The following is a 19,644-nucleotide window of genomic DNA, read 5'->3' as shown; positions in this document are numbered from 1 at the left end:
ACGCCCAGAGCCCATTCACATTAGAGAGGGGTTTCTAACAACTTGGGGAGGTGGACTTAGGAAGCGGGGGTGTCTGCGAATCACCTAAAATTGCCTGCAACTTTTTTTTTTGAGACAGAGTTTCACTCTTGTTGCCCAGGCTGGAGTGCAATGGTATGATCTTGGCTCACCACAACCTCCATCTCCTGGGTTCAAGTGATTCTCCTGCCTCAGCCTTTGAGTAGCTGCAATTACAGGCATAAGCCACCACGCTCAGCTAATCTAATTTTGTATTTTTCATAGAGAAGAGATTTCTCCATGTTGATCAGGCTGGTCTCAAACTTCTGACCTCAGGTGATCTGCCTGCCTCAGCCTCCCAAAGTGCTGGGATTACAGGCATGAGCCACAATGCCTGGCCCAATATTTTTAATGTAAGTACAAGTTTGCATATTCTGGAGAGAGGGTCTGTGCATCTATGCAGCACTGTTGGATAGACCTTTCTGAGATAAAGAAAAGGTTCCATATCTGTGCTATCCAATACAGAAGCCACTAACCACATGTGTCTGCAACTTGAAATCTAGCTATTGTGACTGAAGAACCAAATCTTACATTTTATTTAATTTTAATTAATTAAATAATTATTTTTGAGATGGGGGTGTCTCTGTCACTCACGCTGGAGTGCAGTGGCATGATCTTGACTTACTGTAACCTCTGCCTCTCTGGCTCAAGCAGTCCCCCAACCTCAGCTTCCTGAGTAGCTGGGACCACAGGTGCCCATCACCACGAACAGCTAATTCTTTGTAGTTTTGGTAGAGACAGGGTTTCATCATGTTGCCCAGGCTGGTCTTCAACTCCTGAGGTCAAGTGATTCTTCCGTCTCTGTTTTTAATTTAATTTTAAACTTGAATAGCTACAAGTAGCTAGTGCTACCATAGTGGACAGCACCAGTCTGTAGCTTTCATGAAGATCTCAACGAGGCCAATGATCCTAAGAGGTGAAAAGCAAGAATGATGGTTGTTAGAGAAGTTTTTCCAAAATGGTGGCAGAACACAGTGGCAACATTGTTAGGAAAGAAAACAAATTTCAGGGCCTTGGACGAAGAAAACCATTTGGAAAAGGCACATGCATAGCCTGAAATGGGATGTGAACTCAGCCCAAGTATAGGGAGTAAAACATCCTTCCATTGTCAAGGCATCACATTCCACGTTGAATTGGTAGGAGGGTACATGGGGAGGAGGTAGGTTTGTCCCTAATGGTGTCCAGTCTTGGGGACATAGAAACAGCTCCTGTGTATGCAAGGTCCAGGGTCCATTGTCTGTTCAAGGCTCAGGGAATAGGAGACCCTTCTATTTACATAGATACATATACATTTGGATTTTAAAGACAATCTAAGTCTGGGCTTGGCAGAGACAATAAGCTTCTTAGATGAGAGGGAAGGTCAGAGCGAGAGCATGTCAAACCAGGAATGGCTCAGAACCAGACATCAAACAGTGCCTAGCCCTGGCAACTGGCGAGAACATGGGTGGTACACAGCATTCAGGGAACGGGCCCCTACCAGAGTGAGTGGTAGAAGACTCCAGTTTCCAGAACCCTGGGGGAGGGGGCAAGGAAAGCCTGAGCCTGTAGGAAGTGAAGGATGATGCAGAGTCAAGACAGGGATCCAGTTATCGGGACTGTGGGTTTCCAGGCAGGGCTCTGGATACCAGGTTTTCAGAGCCAGGTCAGGAGTAGCAGGCAATCCAATCCTGAATCTCTGAGTTACTTACTCATTTGAGACTCCTTAACTATTTGCTAACAAGTGCCAGGCTTGTCTCTGAATCTGGGATGAAGTGGGGCTTCCATAGCTCCTGCAGCAAAGTTTAGAGTCACTAAGCAGAGAGCCCAGAGATGATTTCAAAAGCTTTGCTTGCTACATCACAGTATTATGCAATCTATCTGGGTTGTTCTTGGGACACTTGACATGCCTGAGAACAGGAGATAATTTAAATGAGTGGTTTTCAAATTGCTGAGTTGAGAAATTCTTTTTTCCAGTCTTACACAGGCCATGATATGAAATACAAAGAAGCAGAAAGCTTGATTTGGGGGGGTGGGGTGGAAGGGTCTAGAGCCAGTTCATGGATTTTCAGGCAGCTTCTGAGGAACTTGGCGGATGCCCAAAGCTTTGCAGAGCTACTGGAAAACCACTCACCAAAAGCCATTGTCCGTTCTTTGAGTCACTCTGCGGGTTGGTACCTCTGGGGGAGAAATGGGTCAAACGTAAAAAAAGAAATACCGTGGAATGCAAGGAAATCTGAGAAAGGTGGTAGGTAAATAGGCGTGCTATGGTCAGCAAAGCTGCTTTGCAGTTGATCAAACAGAACACTTAGTTGTTGAAAAAGAAACCAATGGTGTGGAAACTGTAAAGTCTCCTTCCATCCTGTGCAACCTAGATTAGCCCATTCCTGACACAGGTATTGGTTCTGAATCTCATGGCTAAAGAGAAGCACAGACAACTTAAAACAAAGCCCCAAAGTTGTTATGAAAGAGAATAAAATAATACTTCCCCAAACATGTTCTGCAGGACGGTTAGGAATAAGTTAAGTCTCATAGGATGGCCTACAAAAAAAAAAAAAAAGGATTTTGTGGTTAACTTTGGGAAATTTTGCATTCTGTTTCTCCCTCTACAATATTCATGGCCTATGATATGTATTTAAGGCTCTGTTTGTATTTCTTTTAACCCATGCTATCCTGGGCTTAACTATGCAGCTAACTTTTTTTTTTTTCCTTAAATCCCGCAAGGTTACTTTAAAGTAACTGAGACTTTTTATTTAACTTGAAGAAGAGAAGACAATTATCTCATGTGTCTTAGGAAAAGAATGACACATCTTATGTGTCTGCTCAAATAGTTGTGATAGGGCAGGACCTTGGACCAAATCCAGATAGATCTTAGGACAGGTCAGTTTCAGCATCTGACCACTGCTCAAAGCTGGAATTTGGTTATTTTGGACACAATGAAATTCCAAAGGTAGGTCCAAACCTAGGACACTGATTCATAGGAGAAAATCGGGGTGAGTGCAGCCCAGGTAATGGGTTGCTGCTAAAGTAATTATGGGTTTTGCCGTTATTTTCAATGGCAAAACTGCAAGTACTTTTGCACCAACCTAATAAAATGATTTACAGAGCAAACAAGATAGGTCGTGGGAGGGCTCTCCAACAGAAGCTCTGCCTATCAGGCAGTTGGCACCACAAATGTGTTAGCTGGTATCAGAGGAAGCCATTGGGAGCCTGGGTTTTTTGGTTTTTTGTTTATTTATTTTGTTTTTTTGAGATGGAGTCTCACTCTGTTGCCCAGGCTGGAGTGAAGTGGTGCAATCTCGGCTCATTGCAACCTCCACCTCCCAGGTTCAAGCAATTCTCCTGTCTCAGTCTTCTGAGTAGCTGGGACTATAGACGCAGGCCACCATGCCCAGCTAATTTTTATATTTTTAGTGGTGATGGGGTTTCACCATGTTGGCCAGGCTAGTCTTGAACTCCTGACCTCAGGTGATCCACCCACCTTGGCCTCCCAAAGTGCTTGGATTACAGGCGTGAGCCACCATGCCCAGCCTGGGAGTCTGGGGTTTAATGGCAAGAATTTTAGGAAATGGGATGGAATTTAAGACTACAGAGCTGAATTATGGGACAGAGAACCCAGGGACAACCTGATGTGGTAATGTCGCCAAATCCCCAGACTTAGATGTTTCACATACTAGTTATCAATTATCTGCTTAAAAAATAACAACAATTGTGTTCTTCTTCACTGGTATAGAGAATCTATTTCAGCTTTTTAATATTCATCTGATGGTCTTATACAAATCTCAAGCCCCAGACACCTTTCTTGGAAATACAAATTCAGTAAGCCTGTAATGTGAACCAGAGGAAAAATATTTAAAACAAGCATTCTGGCTGGGCACAGTGGCTCTTGCAATCCCAGCACTTTGGGAGACCAAGGCCAGAGGATCACTTGAGCCCAGGAATTCAAAACCAGCTTGTCAACATAGCAAGAGAAAAACACAAAAATCAGCAGGGCATGGTGTTGGGTGCTTTTAATCCCAGCTACTTGGGAGGCTCAGGTGGGAGGATCACTTGAGCCCAGGAATTCAAGGCTGCAGTGAGCTATGATTGCATCACTGTGCTCCGGGGTGCGACAGAATGAGACACTGTCTCAAACAAAGAAACAAAGAAACAAAAATTCCTATGTGATTCTTATCAGGCAAATTTGAGAACTAAGACATTTGTTTCTTAAACCTCAAGGCATGCAGTTCTGTAGCCCTAGAGCTTGTGAGTCCTCATTTTTAACCAGAGGGTCCCAGTTCGATTCAAATGCTTTGGGTTCAGGAAACTTGCAATTCAATATGCAAGTTCAGAAATTTCCTGGCAGGTGGCGCTGTCTTTCATTTAGCTAGGAACTTGCACATAAAAAGTCAATTTTTTAAATGCATGAGCAGGGTTTAAACTAAAAAAAGTTTTGAAACTCCCAAGAGGATAGATCTGGGACCAAATAACTATTCCTAGTGATAAAATCTTTTAAAATTCTGAAACTGTCTCTGTTTGCCCTTAAGCAAGGAGGCTTAATATTAGGAATTATTATAGACAGCCCCAGCACAGGGATGGGACAGCTGAATTGCAGATGGGACTGGAGGAAGTGGTCTTCAGAGTTCAGACAGTAGCCTTTAAAAAATTATTTCTGGCTGGGTGCGGTAGCTCATGCTTGTAATTCTAGTACTTCGGGAGGCCAAGGCAGGTAGATCACCCGAGGTCAGGAGTTTGAGACCAGCTTGGCCAACATGGTGAAACACTGTCTCTACTAAAAATACAAAAATTAGCTGGGCATGGTTGTATGCGCCTGTAATTTCAGCTACTCAGGAGGCTGAGGTAGCGGAATTACTTGAACCCAGGAGGTGGAGGTTGCAGTGAGCTGAGATCACACCACTGCAATACAGCCTGGGCAACAGAGTGAGATTCTGTCTCAATAATAAAAAAAAAAATTATTATTTCCATAGGTTTTTGGATAACAGGCAATGTTTGCTTACCTGAATAAGTTCTTTAGTGGTGACTGCTAAGATTTTGGTGTACCCATCACCTGAGCAGTATTTGTAGTCTTTTATTCCTCATCTCCCCACATACACTTCCCCCCAAATCCCCGGAGTCCATTGTATCATTCTTATGCCTTTGCATCCTCATATCTTAGCTCCCACTACGAGAGAGAACATACAATGTTTGCTTTCCCATTCCTGAGTTACTTCACTTAGAATAATTGTCTCTGATTCCATCCAGGTTGCTGCAAATGCCATTATTTCTTTCCTTTTTATAGGTGAGAAGTATTCCATGGAGTATCTATACCACAATTTCTTTATCCATGTGTTGATTGATGAGCATTTGGGCTCGTTCCATATTTTTGCAATTGTGAATTGCGCTGCTATAAACATGTGTGTGCAAGTATCTGTTTTACATAATGACTTCCTTTTTTTCTATGTAAATATCCAGTAGTGGAATTGGTGGATCAAATTCCTATTGACACCATTCCACAGATAGAGAAAGACGGAATCCTCCCTAAATCATACAAGCCAGTATCACCCTAATACCCAAACCAGGAAAGGACATACAAAGAGAAAACTACAGACCAATATCTCTGATGAATATAGATGCAAAAATCCTTAACAAAATACTAGCTAACTGAATCCAACAGAATACTGAAAAGATAATCCATCATTATCAAGTGGATTTCATATCAGGGATGCAGGGATGGCTTAACATACTCAAGTCAATAAATATGCTACACCACATAAACACAATTGAACATAAAAATCACATGATAATCTCAATAGATGCAGAAAAAGCATTTGAGAAAATCCAGCATCCCTTTATGACTAAAACCCTCAGCAAAATTAGCATAGAAGGGACATATCTTAATGTAATAAAAGCCATCTAAGACAAACCCAGAGCCAACATTATACTGAATGGGGAAAAGTTGAAAGCATCCCCCCTCAGAACCGGAACAAGACAAGGATGCCCACTCTCACCACTTCTATTCAACATTGTACTGGAAGTCCTAGCCAAAGCAATCAGACAAGAGAAAGAAAAAAAGGGCATCCAATTTGATAAAGAGGAAGCCAAACTGTCACTGTTTGCTGACAGTATAATTGTATACCTAGAAAACCCCAAAGACTTCTCCAAAAAGCTTCTAGAACTGAAAATGAATTCATCAAAGTTTCAGGATACAAAATTAAGGTACACAAATCAGTAGCTCTGCTATACACCAACAGTGACCAAGCTAAGAATCAAATAAAGAACTCAACTCCTTTTACAATAGCTGCAAAAATAAAATAAAATACTTAAGAATATACCTAACCAAGGAGTTGAAAGACCTCTACAAAGAAAACTACAAAACACTGCTGAAAGAAATAAACAACACAAACAAATGAAAACATGTCCCATGATCATGGATGGGTAGAACCAATTTGTGAAAATTTTCATACTGCCAAAAGCAATCTACAAATTCAATGCAATTTCCATCAAAATACTACCATTATTCTTCACAAACAGAAAAAACAATCCTAAAATTCATGTGGAACTGAAAAAGAGCCTGCATAGCCAAAGCAAGGCTAAGCAAAAAGAACAAATCTGGAAGCATCACTTTACCTGACTTCAAACTATACCATAAAGCCATAGTCACCAAAACAACATGGTACTGGCTTAAAAATAGGCACATAGACCAATGGAACAGAATAGAGAACCCAGAAACAAACCCAAATACTTACAGCCAACTGATCTTTGGCAAAGCAAACAAGAACATAAAGTGGGAAAAGGACACCCTATTCAACAAATGGTGCTGGGATAATTGGCAAGCCACATATGGATGAATAAAACTGGATCATCTCTCATCTTACACAAAAATTAACTCAAGATGGATCAAGGGCTTAAATCTAAGACCTGAAATCATTAAAACTCTGGAAGATAACATTGGAAAACCCTTCTAGACACTGGCTTAGGCAAAGACTTCATCACTAAGAACCCAAAAGCAAATGCAACAAAAACAAGATAAATAGATAGGACTTAAACTAAAAAGCCTCTGCACAGCAAAAGAAGCAATGAGCACAATAAACAGACAACCCACAGAGTGAGAGAAAATCTTTGCAATCCAGGCATCCAACAAAGGACAAATATCCAGAATCTGTCTACAAGGAACTCAAACAAATTAGCAATAAAAAGCCAAACAATCCCATCAAAAAATAGACTACGGCCATGAATAGACAATTCTCAAAAGAAGATATACAAATGGCCAATAAACATGAAAAAATCTCCAACACCACTAATGATCAGGGAAATGCAAATCAAAACCACAATGCAATACCAACTTACTCCTGCAAGAATGACCATAATCAAAAAAATCAAAAAATAATAGATGTTGATGTGGATGTGGTGAAAAGGGAACACTTTTACACTGCTGGTGGGAATGTAAACTAGTGCAACCACCATGGAAAACAGTGTGGAGATTCCTTAAAGAACAAAAAGATAGTAGTCTGTTTAGACTTTTGAATGCATAATTAATTTAAAAATAATCAAGCCTACAAATATAGTGGAGGTATGTCTTAATTCAGTAACAAAGGGTAAACATTGAGGCCCCAGTTAGGACCTTTTCTTTAAACATTCCTAATCAAAGCAAGGAGTCAAGATGGAATTGAAGAGGTTTAGTGGGTTTAGGGGTGAGCCTATTTCAACAGATGAATGCTGGAACACAATTTTCTTTTTCTTTCTTTCTTCTTCTTCTTTTTTTTTTTTTTGGAGACAGTCTGGCTTTGTCACCTAGGCCAGAGTATGGTGCGATCTCGGCTCACTGCAACCTCCACTTTCTGGATTCAAGCGATTCTTCTGCCTCAGTCTCTCAAGTAGCTGATATTACAGGTGTGCACCACCACTCCTGGCTAATTTTTGTATTTTTAGTAGAAATGGGGTTTCACCATGTTGACCTGGCTGGTCTTGAACTCCTGGCCTCAAGTGATCTGCCCCTCACAGCCTCTCAAATTGCTGGGATTATAGGAATGAGCCACCACGCCCTGCCTCTGGTTCCTTTTAGTGGTACCTCTCAGAATTCATTTCCTCTCTGATGTTTCCCATAAGCCTCACAGACCCCTCCACCAACTCCTTGGTCCCATTTCTGCTGTTATCATCCCTCCTCACAGTTCAGTGTAACTATTGTTTACTTGTCTGTGTTTTTCCATTTGCCTGTGTGTACCTTGAAAGCAGAGTCTATTTCATTTAATTGTGTATACCCAGTTCCAACTCAGCATGGGCCCTGATTCATAGAAAATATTCAATATTTTTGTTGGATAAAAAAATGACATTTATTATGTAAAGCTAGTAATTTTTTTTTTAATTTAATTTTATTTTTTTAAAGATGGGGTTTCACCATATTGGTCAGGCTGGTCTTGAACTCCTGACCTCAGGTGATCTGCCTGCCTCAGCCTCCCAAAGTGCTAGGATTACAGGTGTAAGCCACTGCGCCAGGCAAAGCTAGTAATTTGTTTCATGGGTCTATGTCTTTCTTTCCCACTGTCCTGTGTTTCTTGAAGACGGGAACACTCTTTTCCCACTAGAGCTTAGTACACTTTAAATCTAGAGTAGACACTTAATAAATATTTGTTGGATTAAATTCAATTGAGTTTAACTGAATTATGCAGTACTCATTAATCAAAAATAGAAAGCTCTATTTTCTTTGTAGGGCCACACACATTTTGCTTATGAAGATTCTTGGCAAAGGATGTGTAAATACTCACAAAACACCACAATTTGGGACATTTAGAAGACTTTCTCTTCAAAACAAAGAAAAGTCAACATCAGGTAGATTAGCTAGAAAAAGGCCAGGATTGCAGTATGGGACATTTAGGCCAGCAATGAGTAAAAGTAACCTCAAACATTTCATCTACAATAAAAAAATAACTTAATGAAGTAGCGCTCTCCCATGCCTTATAATCCCACTATAAAGGCTATATTTTCCAGGGAGTGAAAGATGTTCTTTATTCCTGGCCATCATTTGTGTGACGTTATGTAAAATGATGACTCAGGCTGTGGCTGTTTTAGCAAACATTCTGGCTCTTAATGACGAGCAAATGCCATGTGACTCATCCCATGAGTCTGGTTAGAGCCTGCTTTCTGAAATTCTTCAGAAGCAATTGATGAAATAATACTGATGATGCAACTCTGTCTCTGCTGTCATTTGCTTTTTCAAAGGGTTGAAGAGAGGAAAACAATTGGTTCTTGTTTAGACTTAGCTTGGAAACTGGTAACTAAAGGGGCCTAGTGGAACTCTTGGGGTGTAATTTTTTTTTTTTTTTTGAGATGTCGTCTTGGTCTGTCACCCAGGCTAGAGTGCAATGGCGAGATGTTATCTCACTGCAGCCTTCATCTCCCAGGTTCCAGCAATTCTCCTAACTCAGCCTCCTGGGTAGCTGGGATTACAGGCATATACCACCATGCCTGGCTAATTTTTGTATTTTTAGTAGAGACGGAGTTTCATCGTGTTGGTCAGGCTGGTCTTGAACTCCTGGCCTCAAAATCCTACCTACCTCAGCCTCCCAAAGTGCAAGGATTACAGGCATGAGCCACTGTGCCTGGCCTCTTGGGGTATAATTCTGAGTATCATTTTGTTTCGTTTTCCGTAATCTGATTCCAAGATTGTTTCTAAAGTTGATAACTGGGGCTTGGGTTAAATCTGGTAATTCTCCAGGCACGCTGGACACCAGCAGAGTTAGGCAAGCCATGTTGAAAGCATTGTACCAATATGCCCAGCATAGGGGCTGCTGTGGAAGCCCTGGTTCATTAGTGTTTGTCATTTAAGGACTCTCCCACTTCATCATCTTGCTTCTCACTTTCTTTGAATAAGAATATGGCTGGGCGCAGTGGCTCACACCTGTAATCCCAGTACTTTGGGAGGCTGAGGCAGGCAGATCACCTGAGGTTGGGAGTTCGAGACCAGCCTGATCAACATGGGGAAACCCTGTCTCTATTGAAAACACAAAATTAGCTGGGTGTGGTGGTGCATGCCTGTAATCCCAGCTACTAGGGAGGCTGAGGTAGAAGAATCGCTTGAACTCAGGAGGTGGAGGTTGCAGTGAGTCAAGGTCGTGCCATTGCACTCCAGCCTGGGCAACAAGAGTGAAACTCCATCTTAAAAAAAAAAAAAGAAAGAAAGAAAGAAAAAGAAACAAACAAAAAAAAGAATATAAGTCCCAGAGAGTAAGCTGTTCTTTGAACAGGGTTAACATGCTGACAGTCAGCTTGAAGTCGACCAAGATCATGTACAAGTTTCCAGCAGGGAATACACCCATGATGTCTGGTAGGCCACACTGAGTGTGCGCCAAGTAGAACCCTACCTAGGGTGCACTTAGAGAACTGAGATACAAATGTTGATATCAGAGAACTATTAGGAAGAAAGAAACACCTGGGAATGTAGCCTGAAACGTAGCCCAGGGAGCCTGCCAATCAGGTATCAAGAAGACATTATAGGCTGGGTGCGGTGGCTCATGCCTGTAATCTCAGCACTTTGGGAGGCTGAGGAGGATAGGATCACTTAAGGCCAGGAGTTCAAGACCAGACTGACCAATATGGAGAAACCCCATGTCAACTAAAATACAAAAAAAATAGCCAGGCTTGGTGGTGCACACCTGTAATCCCAGCTACTCGGAAGGCTGAGGCATGAGAATTGCTTGAACCCAGGAGGCAGAGGTTGTGGTGAGCCAAGATCACACCACTGCACCTCCAACCTGTGTGACAGAAGTTCAACTCTGAAGAAAGGAATGAAGGAAGGAAGGAAGGAAGGAAAGAAGGAAGGAAGGAAGGAATCTGGAATCAAATATCTTGTAGCTAGATATATCTGCCTATTTTATGTTTGTGACAATTTAACTTTAATTATATACAAAAACTATACACTTTTGTCCCTCCCACATACATTCATACTTTGTGCTCTTGTAGCCAGAGTTTGCTTCTTTTTATATTGTGTATCATTAACAGATATTTGTGATTATAGTTATTCCTTTTTTTTTTTTTTGACAGAATCTTGTTCTATCACCCAGGCTGGAGTATAGTGTGACAAGATCTTGACTCACTGCAACCTTTGCCTCCCAGGTTCAAGTGATTCTTGTGCCCCAGCCACTTGAGTAGCTGGGATTACAGACATGTGCCACCATACCTGGCTAATTTTGTTGTTCTTTAATCGTGATTTGTGAGATTTTGGTGCACCCATCACCCAAGCAGTATACACTGAACCATACTTGTAGTCTTTTATCCCTTGCCCCCCACTCTGTCCCCCCTCAAGTCCCCAAAGTCTATGGTATCATTCTTATGCCTTTGCTTCCTTATAGCTTAGCTCCCACATATCAGTGAGAATATGCAACGTTTGGTTTTCCATTTCTGAGTTACTTCACTTAGAATAATGGTCTCTAATCTCATTCAGGTCACTGCAAATGCTGTTAATTCATTCCTTTTTATGGCTCAGTAGTATTCCATCATATATATATACACACACATATACCAAAGTTTATCCACTCATTGATTGATAGGAATTTGAGTTGATTCCACCATTTTGCAATTGTGAGTTGTGCTGCTATAAACCTGTGTGTGCAAGTATCTTTTTCATATAATGACTTCTTTTCCTCTGGGTAGATGCCTGGTAGTGGGATTGCTGGATCAAATCATAGTTCTACTTTTAGTTCATTAAGGAATCTCCACACTGTTTTCCATAGTGGCCGTACTAGTTTACATTCCCACCAGCAGTGTAGACGTGTTCCCTAATCACCGCATCCACACCAACATTTATTGTTTTTTGATATTTTGATTATGGCCATTCTCGCGGGAGTAAGGTGGTATTGCATTTCTGCTTAGTCTTGCTTTGGTTACTAGGGCTTTTTTTGGTTCCATATGAATTTCAGAATTGTTTTTCTAATTCTGTGAAGAATGATGGTGATATTTCCCTCATCATTAGTGATGTTGAACATTTTTTCATATGTTTGTTGACCATTTGTATATCTTCTTTTGAGAATTGTCTATTAATGTCCTTAGCCCACTTTCTAATGGGATTTTTTTTTTCTTGCTGATTTGTTTGAGTTCCTTGTAGATTCTGGATATTAGTCCTTTGTCAGATGTATAGATTGTGAAGATTTTCTCCCACTCTGTGGGTTGTCTGTTTACTCTGCTGACTCTTCCTTTTGCTGTGCAAAAGCTCTTTAGTTTAATTAAGTCCCAACTATTTATCTTTGTTTTTATTGCATTTGCTTTTGGGTTCTTGGTCATGAAATCCTTGCCTAAGCCAATGTCTAGAAGGGTTTTTCCAATGTTATCTTCTAGAATGTTTGTAGTTTCAGGTCTTAGGTTTAAGTCCTTAATTCATCTTGAGTTGATTTTTGTATAAGATGAGAGATGATGATCCGGTTTCGTTCTCCTACATGTGGCTAGCCAATTATCCCAGCACCATTTGTTGAAAAGGGTGTCCTTTTCCCACTTGATGTTTGTGTTTGCTTTGTCAAAGATTGGTTGGCTGTAAGTATTCGGGTTTATTTCTGGGCTCTCTATTCTGTTCCATTGGTCTATGTGCCTATTTTTAAAACAGTGTGGTACTGGTATAAAAATAGTTTGAAATCAGGTAGTGTGATGCCTCCAGATTTGTTTTTATTGCTTAGTCTTGCTTTGGCTGTGTGGCCTCTTTTTTGGTTCCATATGAATTTCAGAATTGATTTCCTAATTCTGTGAAGAATGGTGGTGGTATTTTGATGGGGATTTCATTGAATTTGTAGATTGCTTTTGGCAGTATGGCCATTTTCACAATATTGATTCTACTCATACATGAGCATGGGATGTGCTTCCATTTGTTTGTGTTGTCTATGATTTCTTTCAGCAGTGTTTTGTAGTTTTTCTTGTAGAGGTCTTTTGACTTCTTGGTTAGGTATATTTCTAAGTATTTTATTTTTTATTTTTTGCAGCTATTATAAAAGGGTTGAGTTCTTGATTTGATTCTCCACTTGGTCACTACTGTTGTATAGAAGAGCTACTGATTGGTGTACATTAATCTTGTATCCAGAAACTTTGTTGAATTTTTTTATTCATTCTAGAAGCTTTTTGGAGGAGTCTTTAGGGTTTTCAAGGTAAACAATTATATTGTCAGCAAACAGTGACAGTTTGACTTCCTCTTTACTGATTTGGATGCCTTTTGTCTCTTTCTCTCCTCTTATTGCTCTGGCTAGGACTTCCAGTACTGTGTTAAAGAGGAGTGGCAAGAGTGGGCATCCTTGTCTTGTTCCAGTTCTCAGAAGGAATGCTTTCAACTTTTACCCATTTGGTATTATGTTGGCTATGGGTTTGTCATAGATGGCTTTTATTACATTAAGGAATGTCCCTTGTATGCCAATTTTCCTGGGAGTTTTAATCATAAAGGAAAGTTGGATTTTGTTGAATGCTTCTTCTGCATCTATTGAGATGATCATGTGACTTTGTTGTCTTTAATTCTGTTTATGTGATGTATCACATTTATTGACTTGTGTATGTTAAATCCTTGTGTATGTTAAATCCCTGGTATGAAACCTACTTGATCATGGTGGATTATATTTTTGATATGTTGTTGGATTCAGTTAGGTAGTATTTTGTTAAGGATTTCAGCATCTGTGTTCATCCAGGATATCAGTCTGTAGTTTTCTTCTTTGGTTATGCCCTTTCCTGGTTGTGGTATTAGGGTGATGCTGGCTTCATAGAATGTATTAGGGAGGGTTCCTTCTTTCTTTATCTTGTGGAATAGTGTCAAAAGGATTGGTGCCAATTTTTCTTTGACTGTCTGGTAGAACTCTGCTGTGAATCCAACTGGTCCTGGGCTTTCTTTTGTTGGTAATTTTTAAATTGCCATTTCAATATCACTGCTTGTTATCGGTCTGTTCAGGGTATCCAATTCTTTCTGATTTAAGCTAGGAGGGTTGTATTTTTCCAGGAATTTATCCATCCCTTCTAGGTTTTCTAGTTTATGTGTGTAAAGGTGTTCATAGTAGCCTTGAATGATCTTTTGTATTTCAGTGGTGTCAGTTGTAATATCACCTGTTTCATTTCTTAGTGAGGTTATTTGGATTTTCTCTCTTTTTTCCTTGGTTAATCTTTCTGGTTCAGCAATCTTATTTATCTTTTCAAAGAACCAACTTTTTGTTTCATTTATCTTTTGTATTTTTTTGGTTTCAATTTTGTTTAGTTCTGCTCTATCTTGGTTATCTCCTCTTTTCTGCTGGGTTTCAGTCTGGTTTAGTTTTGTTTCTCTAGTTCCTTGGGGTGTGACCTTAGATTGTCTGTTTGTGCTCTTTCAGACTTTTTGATGTAGGCATTCAGGGCTACAAAATTTCCTTTTAGCACCACCTTTGCTGTATCCTAGAGGTTTGGGAGGGTGTATCATTATAGTTGTACAGCCTGAAGAATTTTTAAATTTCCATCTTGATTTCATTTTTGACCCAATGCTCATTCAGGAGCAGGTTATTTAATTTCCATGTATTTGCATGGTTTTGAAGGTTCCTTTAGGAGTTGATTTCCAGTTTTATTCCGCTGAGGTCCGAGAGGGCTTATATAATTTCAATTTTCTTAAATTTATTGATGTTTGTTTTATGGCTTATCATATGGTCTATCTTGGAGAGGATTCCATGCATTATTGAATATAATGTGTATTCTGCAGTTATTGGATGAAATGTTCTGTATATAACTGTTAAGTCCATTTGTTCCAAAGTATAGTTTAAATCTACTGTTTCTTTGTTGACTTTCTGTCTTGATGACTTATCTAGTGCTATCAGTGGTGTATTGAAATCTCCCACTATTATTGTGTTGCTGTCTATCTCATTTTTTCAGTCTATTAGTAATTGTTTTATAAATTTGGGAGCTCCAGTGTTAGGTGCATGTATGTTTAGGATTGTGATATTTTCCTGTTGGACAAGGCCTTTTACCATTATATAATGCATTATATAATGTCCCTGTTTGTTTCTTTTAACTGCTGTTGCTTTAAAGTTTGTTTTGTCTGATATAAGAATACCTATTCCTGCTCACTTTTGTGTCCAGAAATGCCTTTTTCCACCCCTTTACTTTAAGTTTATATGAGTACTTATATGTTAGGTGAGTCTCCTGAAGGCAGCAGATAGTTGGCTGGTGAGTTTTTATCCATTCTGCAGTTCCCTATCTTTTAAGTGGAGCACTTAGGCCATTTACATTCAATGTTAGTATTGAAATGTGAGGTACCATTGCATTCACCATGCTATTTATTGCCTGTGTGCTTTGTTTTTGTTGTTGTTGTTGTTTTTGCTTTTAACTTATATTTTTGTTTTATAGGTCCTGTGTGGTTTATGCTTTAAAGAGGTTCTGTTTTGATGTGTTTCCAGGATTTGTTTCAAGATTTAGAGCTTCATTTTAGCAGTTCTTATAGTGGTGGCTTGGTAGTGGCAAATTCTCTTAACATGTGTTTGTCTGAAAAAGACTGTATCTTTCCTTCATATATGATACTAGTTTTGCTGTATACAAAATTCTTGACTGATAATTGTTTTGTTTGAGGAGGCTGAAGATAGGACCCCAAATCCCTTCTAGCTTGTAAGGTTTCTGCTGAGAAATCTGCTGTTAATTTGATAGGTTTTTCTTTATAGTTTACCTGGTGCTTCTGTCTCACAGCTCTTAAAATTATTTCCTTTGTCTTCACTTTGGATAACTTGATGATAATGTGCCTAGGTTATGATCTTTTTGTGATGAATTTCCCAGGTGTTCTTTGTACTTCTTGTATTTGGATGTCTAGGTCTCTAGCAAGGCTGGGGAAGTTTTCCTTGATTATTCTCCCCAAGTATGTTTTCCAAGCTTTTAGAATTGTCTTCTTCTTCAGGAACACCAATTATTCTTAGGTTTGGTCATTTAACATAATCTCAGACCTCTTGGAGGCTTTGTTCATATTTTCTTATTCTTTTTTTCTTTGTCTTTGTTGGACCTTGTCTTTGAGCTCTGAATTTCTTTCTTCTGCTTGTTCAGTTCTATTGCTGAGATGTTCCAGAGCATTTTGCATTTCTATAAGTGTGTCCAATATTTCCTGAATTTTTGATTGTTTTTTCTTTAGATATTTATTTCCTTGAATATTTCTCCCATCACTTCTTGTATTGTTTTTTTTTTATTTCCTTGCATTGAGCTTTGCTTTTCTCTAGTGCCTCCTGAATTAGCTTAATGCTAACCTCCTGAATTCTTTTTCAGGTAAATCAGGGATTTCTTCTTGGTTTGGATTCAGTTCTGGTGAACTAGTGTGATTTTGAGGGATGTTAAAGATCCTTGTTTTGTCATATTACCAAGGTTGGTTTTCTGGTTCCTTCTCAATTGCATAGGTTCTGTTAGAGGGAAGGTTTTGGGCTGAAGGCTGTTGTTTAGATTCTTTTGTCCCACGGGGTATTCCCTTGATGTAGTACTCTCCCACTTTTCCTATGGATGTGGCTTCCTATGAGCTGAACTGCAGTGATTATTGTTTCTCTTCTGGGTCTAGAAACCCAACGAGTCTACCTGACTCTGGGCTGGTACTGGGGGTTGTCTGCACAGAGTCCTGTGATGTGAACTGTCTACAAGTCTCTCAGCTGTGGATGCCAGCACATGTTCTGGTGGAGGTGGTGGGGTGGTACAATGGGCTTCATGAGGGTTCTTAGCTTTGGTGGTTTAATGCTCTATTTTGTGCCACATGGCCTTCTACTGGGAGGTGGTGCTTTCCAGAGAGCATCAGCTGTGGTAGTATGGAGAAGGACTGTGGTGGGTGGGGCCTTAGAACTCCCAAGATTATATGCCCTTTATCTTCTGCTACCAGGATGGGTAGGTAAGGACCATCAGCTGAGGGCAGGGCTAGGCGTGTCTGAGCTCAGACTCTCCTTGGCAGGTCTTACTGCGGCTGCTGTGGCAGATGGGGGTGAGATTCCCATGTCACTGGAGTTGTATACCTAGGAAGATTATGGCTGCCTCTGCTGAGTCATGCAGGTTGGGGGAAAGCCAGCAGTCATAGGCCTCGCCTGACTCCCATGCAAATTGAAGGCCAAGTCTCACTCCATTGTGCCCACCCCGCAACAGACCTAAGTCTGTTTCCAGGTGGAGGGCAAGATGGGCTTGAAAACTTGCCTCAGGCTACCCACCTCCTCCCAGTTGTGAAAGGAAAGGGGTTGGTTCTTCCCTCGCCTGGAGTCTGCACACCGGATTTGCACCCTCCCTCAAGTTCTGGCCAGGAGGCTCCTTGCCCCACTCAAACTGTTGCACAGTTCAGCTAGACATTTCCTTCTCCCTGTGTAGTTTTACCCCCACAACCCCGCTCCACTGGCTGCCCGGCCAATGCATCCCCATGGTGCCAGTCAGAAATGGCCTGCTTGGGGATCCATGAGCTCCCAGGGCCTTTCTGCTGCTTCCTCTACCCCTGTATTTTGCTTGGCTCTCTAAATTAACTCAGCTCCAGGTAAAGTTGGAAACTTCTCCTGTAAACAGACCTTCAGTTTCTCCAGTGGGGGTGTGTGTTTGGGAGAGAAGGCTCTCCCTTTCCCACTTCCACAGTTGGGGCACTCACAATATTTGGGGTGTCTCCTGGGTCCTTCAGGAGCAGTCTGCTTCTTTCAGAGGGTCTGTGGGTCCTCTAGGGATTGCTGGTTTGTTCTTGCAGTCAATATGGAGCTAAAATTCACAGTGCAAGCCTCCGGATACTGCTCTGCCTCTAGTCTTGCCTCCCATCTGCCATGACTATCCTATTGCCCCCTAAACACCAAATTCTAAAATACAAGAATATTGAAGTTGGTAAATGCAGCTGAGCATAGTGTCTCATGCCTGTAATCCCAGAATTTTGAGATGCCGAGGCAGGCAGATCACCTAAGGTCAGGAGGTTGAGACCAGCCTGGCCAACATGGTGAAACCTCTTATCTACTAAAAATACAAAAATTAGCTGGGCATGGTGGCTCATGCCTGTAGCCCCAGCTACTCAGGAGGCTGAGGCATGAGAATTGCTTGAGTCCTGCAGGCAGAGTTTGTGGTGAGTGAGACTGTGCCACTGCACTCCAGCCTGGGCAACAGAGCCAGACTGTTTTTTAAAAAAAGAAGAAGTTGTGAACTGATAATTGGATGATAGTAGACTTTTGTTCTTCAATAATAGTTCTTTGAGGGTGTCATTTCTACCAGACACTGACAATCAGAGAATAAAGAAGGTGGGTCACACTGAGACACATAGGGATCTGATTTATGAAGGTCCACAAGGCACTAGATGCTGCAAAATATAGCATTTCAAGCAGCAGCATTGAAATAGTGAAGGCACAGATATTTTACATTGTGTCTGGGGCCTTTTACCCTCACTATGCCACTGTTGCCCAACAAATAATGCACCAACTTCCTTTATGTAAGATTCTGGAATTAGGTGACTATTTATAGGGAGGCTAAATTCAGAGATGGTCCCATGCCACTGTGGAAGGCTGAGCAACTGGGCAAGTTGGTACTGATCCTTGTTTTATTTAGCTTTCTTGCTGACTCATATTCTATGTGACAAATTGTATTTTCTTCTACTTGCGTGTGCCTCTGGGGCATGTTCAATTACAAATCATTATTTAGGGATAATGCTTCAAAAGTTCTGCTGGGATTAGATAAAGGGGCTTAAATTTAGGAAATTATATTTACCAACTTCTTTTTTTTTTCTTTTTGAGACCGAGCCTCACTCTATTGCTCAGGCTGGAGTGCAGTGGCACTATCTCAGCTCACTGCAACCTCTGCCTCCCATGTTCAAGCAGTTTCTCCTGCCTCAGCCTCCCAAGTACCCGAGATTACAGGTGACTGCCACCATGCCCAACCAATTTTTGTATTTTAGTAAAGATGGGGGTTTCACCATGTTGGTCAGGCTGATCCCGAAATCCTGACCTCAGGTGATCCACCTTCCTTGGCCTCCCAAAGTACTGGGATTACAGGTGTGAGCCACAGAGCCCAGCTGCATATTCACATTTGCAATCACTCATCAAATCCAATACTTATTTTATATGTAAGAGAAGGGAAGTAATTTACCCAAAATCACATAGTGTAGGACACATTTCTTGGCTGTCTACCAAGTGATCATTCCCTTTTCCTCCTTTATAAGCATACCCAGGCTTTTGTTTGAGCACATAAGCCATCCATTGAAGCCAGTGTGCTTTGGAGGAAGCTGAGCAACACCCAACTCAACTTCCAGGGTGTCCCCTGGAGGATATATTCAATTCTTTAGGAAACAGTAATTGGTTCACACTCACACTAATTTGATCAGGGTAAATGTTAGAATTCTTACTTGGAATGCTGACATTGAAACACACTCTCTTTGTAAATGACCTGGGATGGTTTCAAAGCCTAGAACAGTTGCAGCCATGTTGCATCCACGAGGGAAGCTGTGTGTAGGGTGAAATTCACAGGGAAAAGCAGATGAGACAGACAGGCCGTGATGATGTCATTGAGCTATGGAATAAAGCCAACCTTGAGTTAGACCATATTTTTGGACCTGCCTGTTAGTTAGGTTATTGATAATTTGCCTTCCTTATTTGAACCAGTTAATTTGGATTTTCCATTATTTGCAATTGAATATGTCCTAACAGATATATTAAGGTGTTCAAAGCCAAAATTCAGCTCTCTGTGTTTTAGTTTTAT

The 19,644-nt window shown here is 40.8% G+C and overlaps 1 long non-coding RNA gene across 1 annotated transcript in view; it reads right to left on the bottom strand.

Annotated features, from left to right (window-relative positions):
- Positions 1-415: 415 nt before the first annotated feature.
- The window catches only part of LOC105717267 (uncharacterized), a 66,433-nt gene continuing 47,204 nt past the window's right edge, over positions 416-19,644 (bottom strand). Inside the window, exon 3 of the long non-coding RNA XR_001107493.2 lies at positions 416-2,574. This is a non-coding gene — a long non-coding RNA (uncharacterized LOC105717267). The remainder of the gene's footprint in view (positions 2,575-19,644) is intronic.

This window comes from Aotus nancymaae, unplaced genomic scaffold (genome assembly GCF_030222135.1).
Source record: "Aotus nancymaae isolate 86718 unplaced genomic scaffold, 86718_ANA_hifiasm-v0.15.2.pri h1tg000059l, whole genome shotgun sequence".
In the NCBI taxonomy this organism is placed as follows: Eukaryota; Metazoa; Chordata; class Mammalia; order Primates; family Aotidae; genus Aotus; species Aotus nancymaae.
This window is presented reverse-complemented; position numbering and strand designations above follow the sequence as displayed.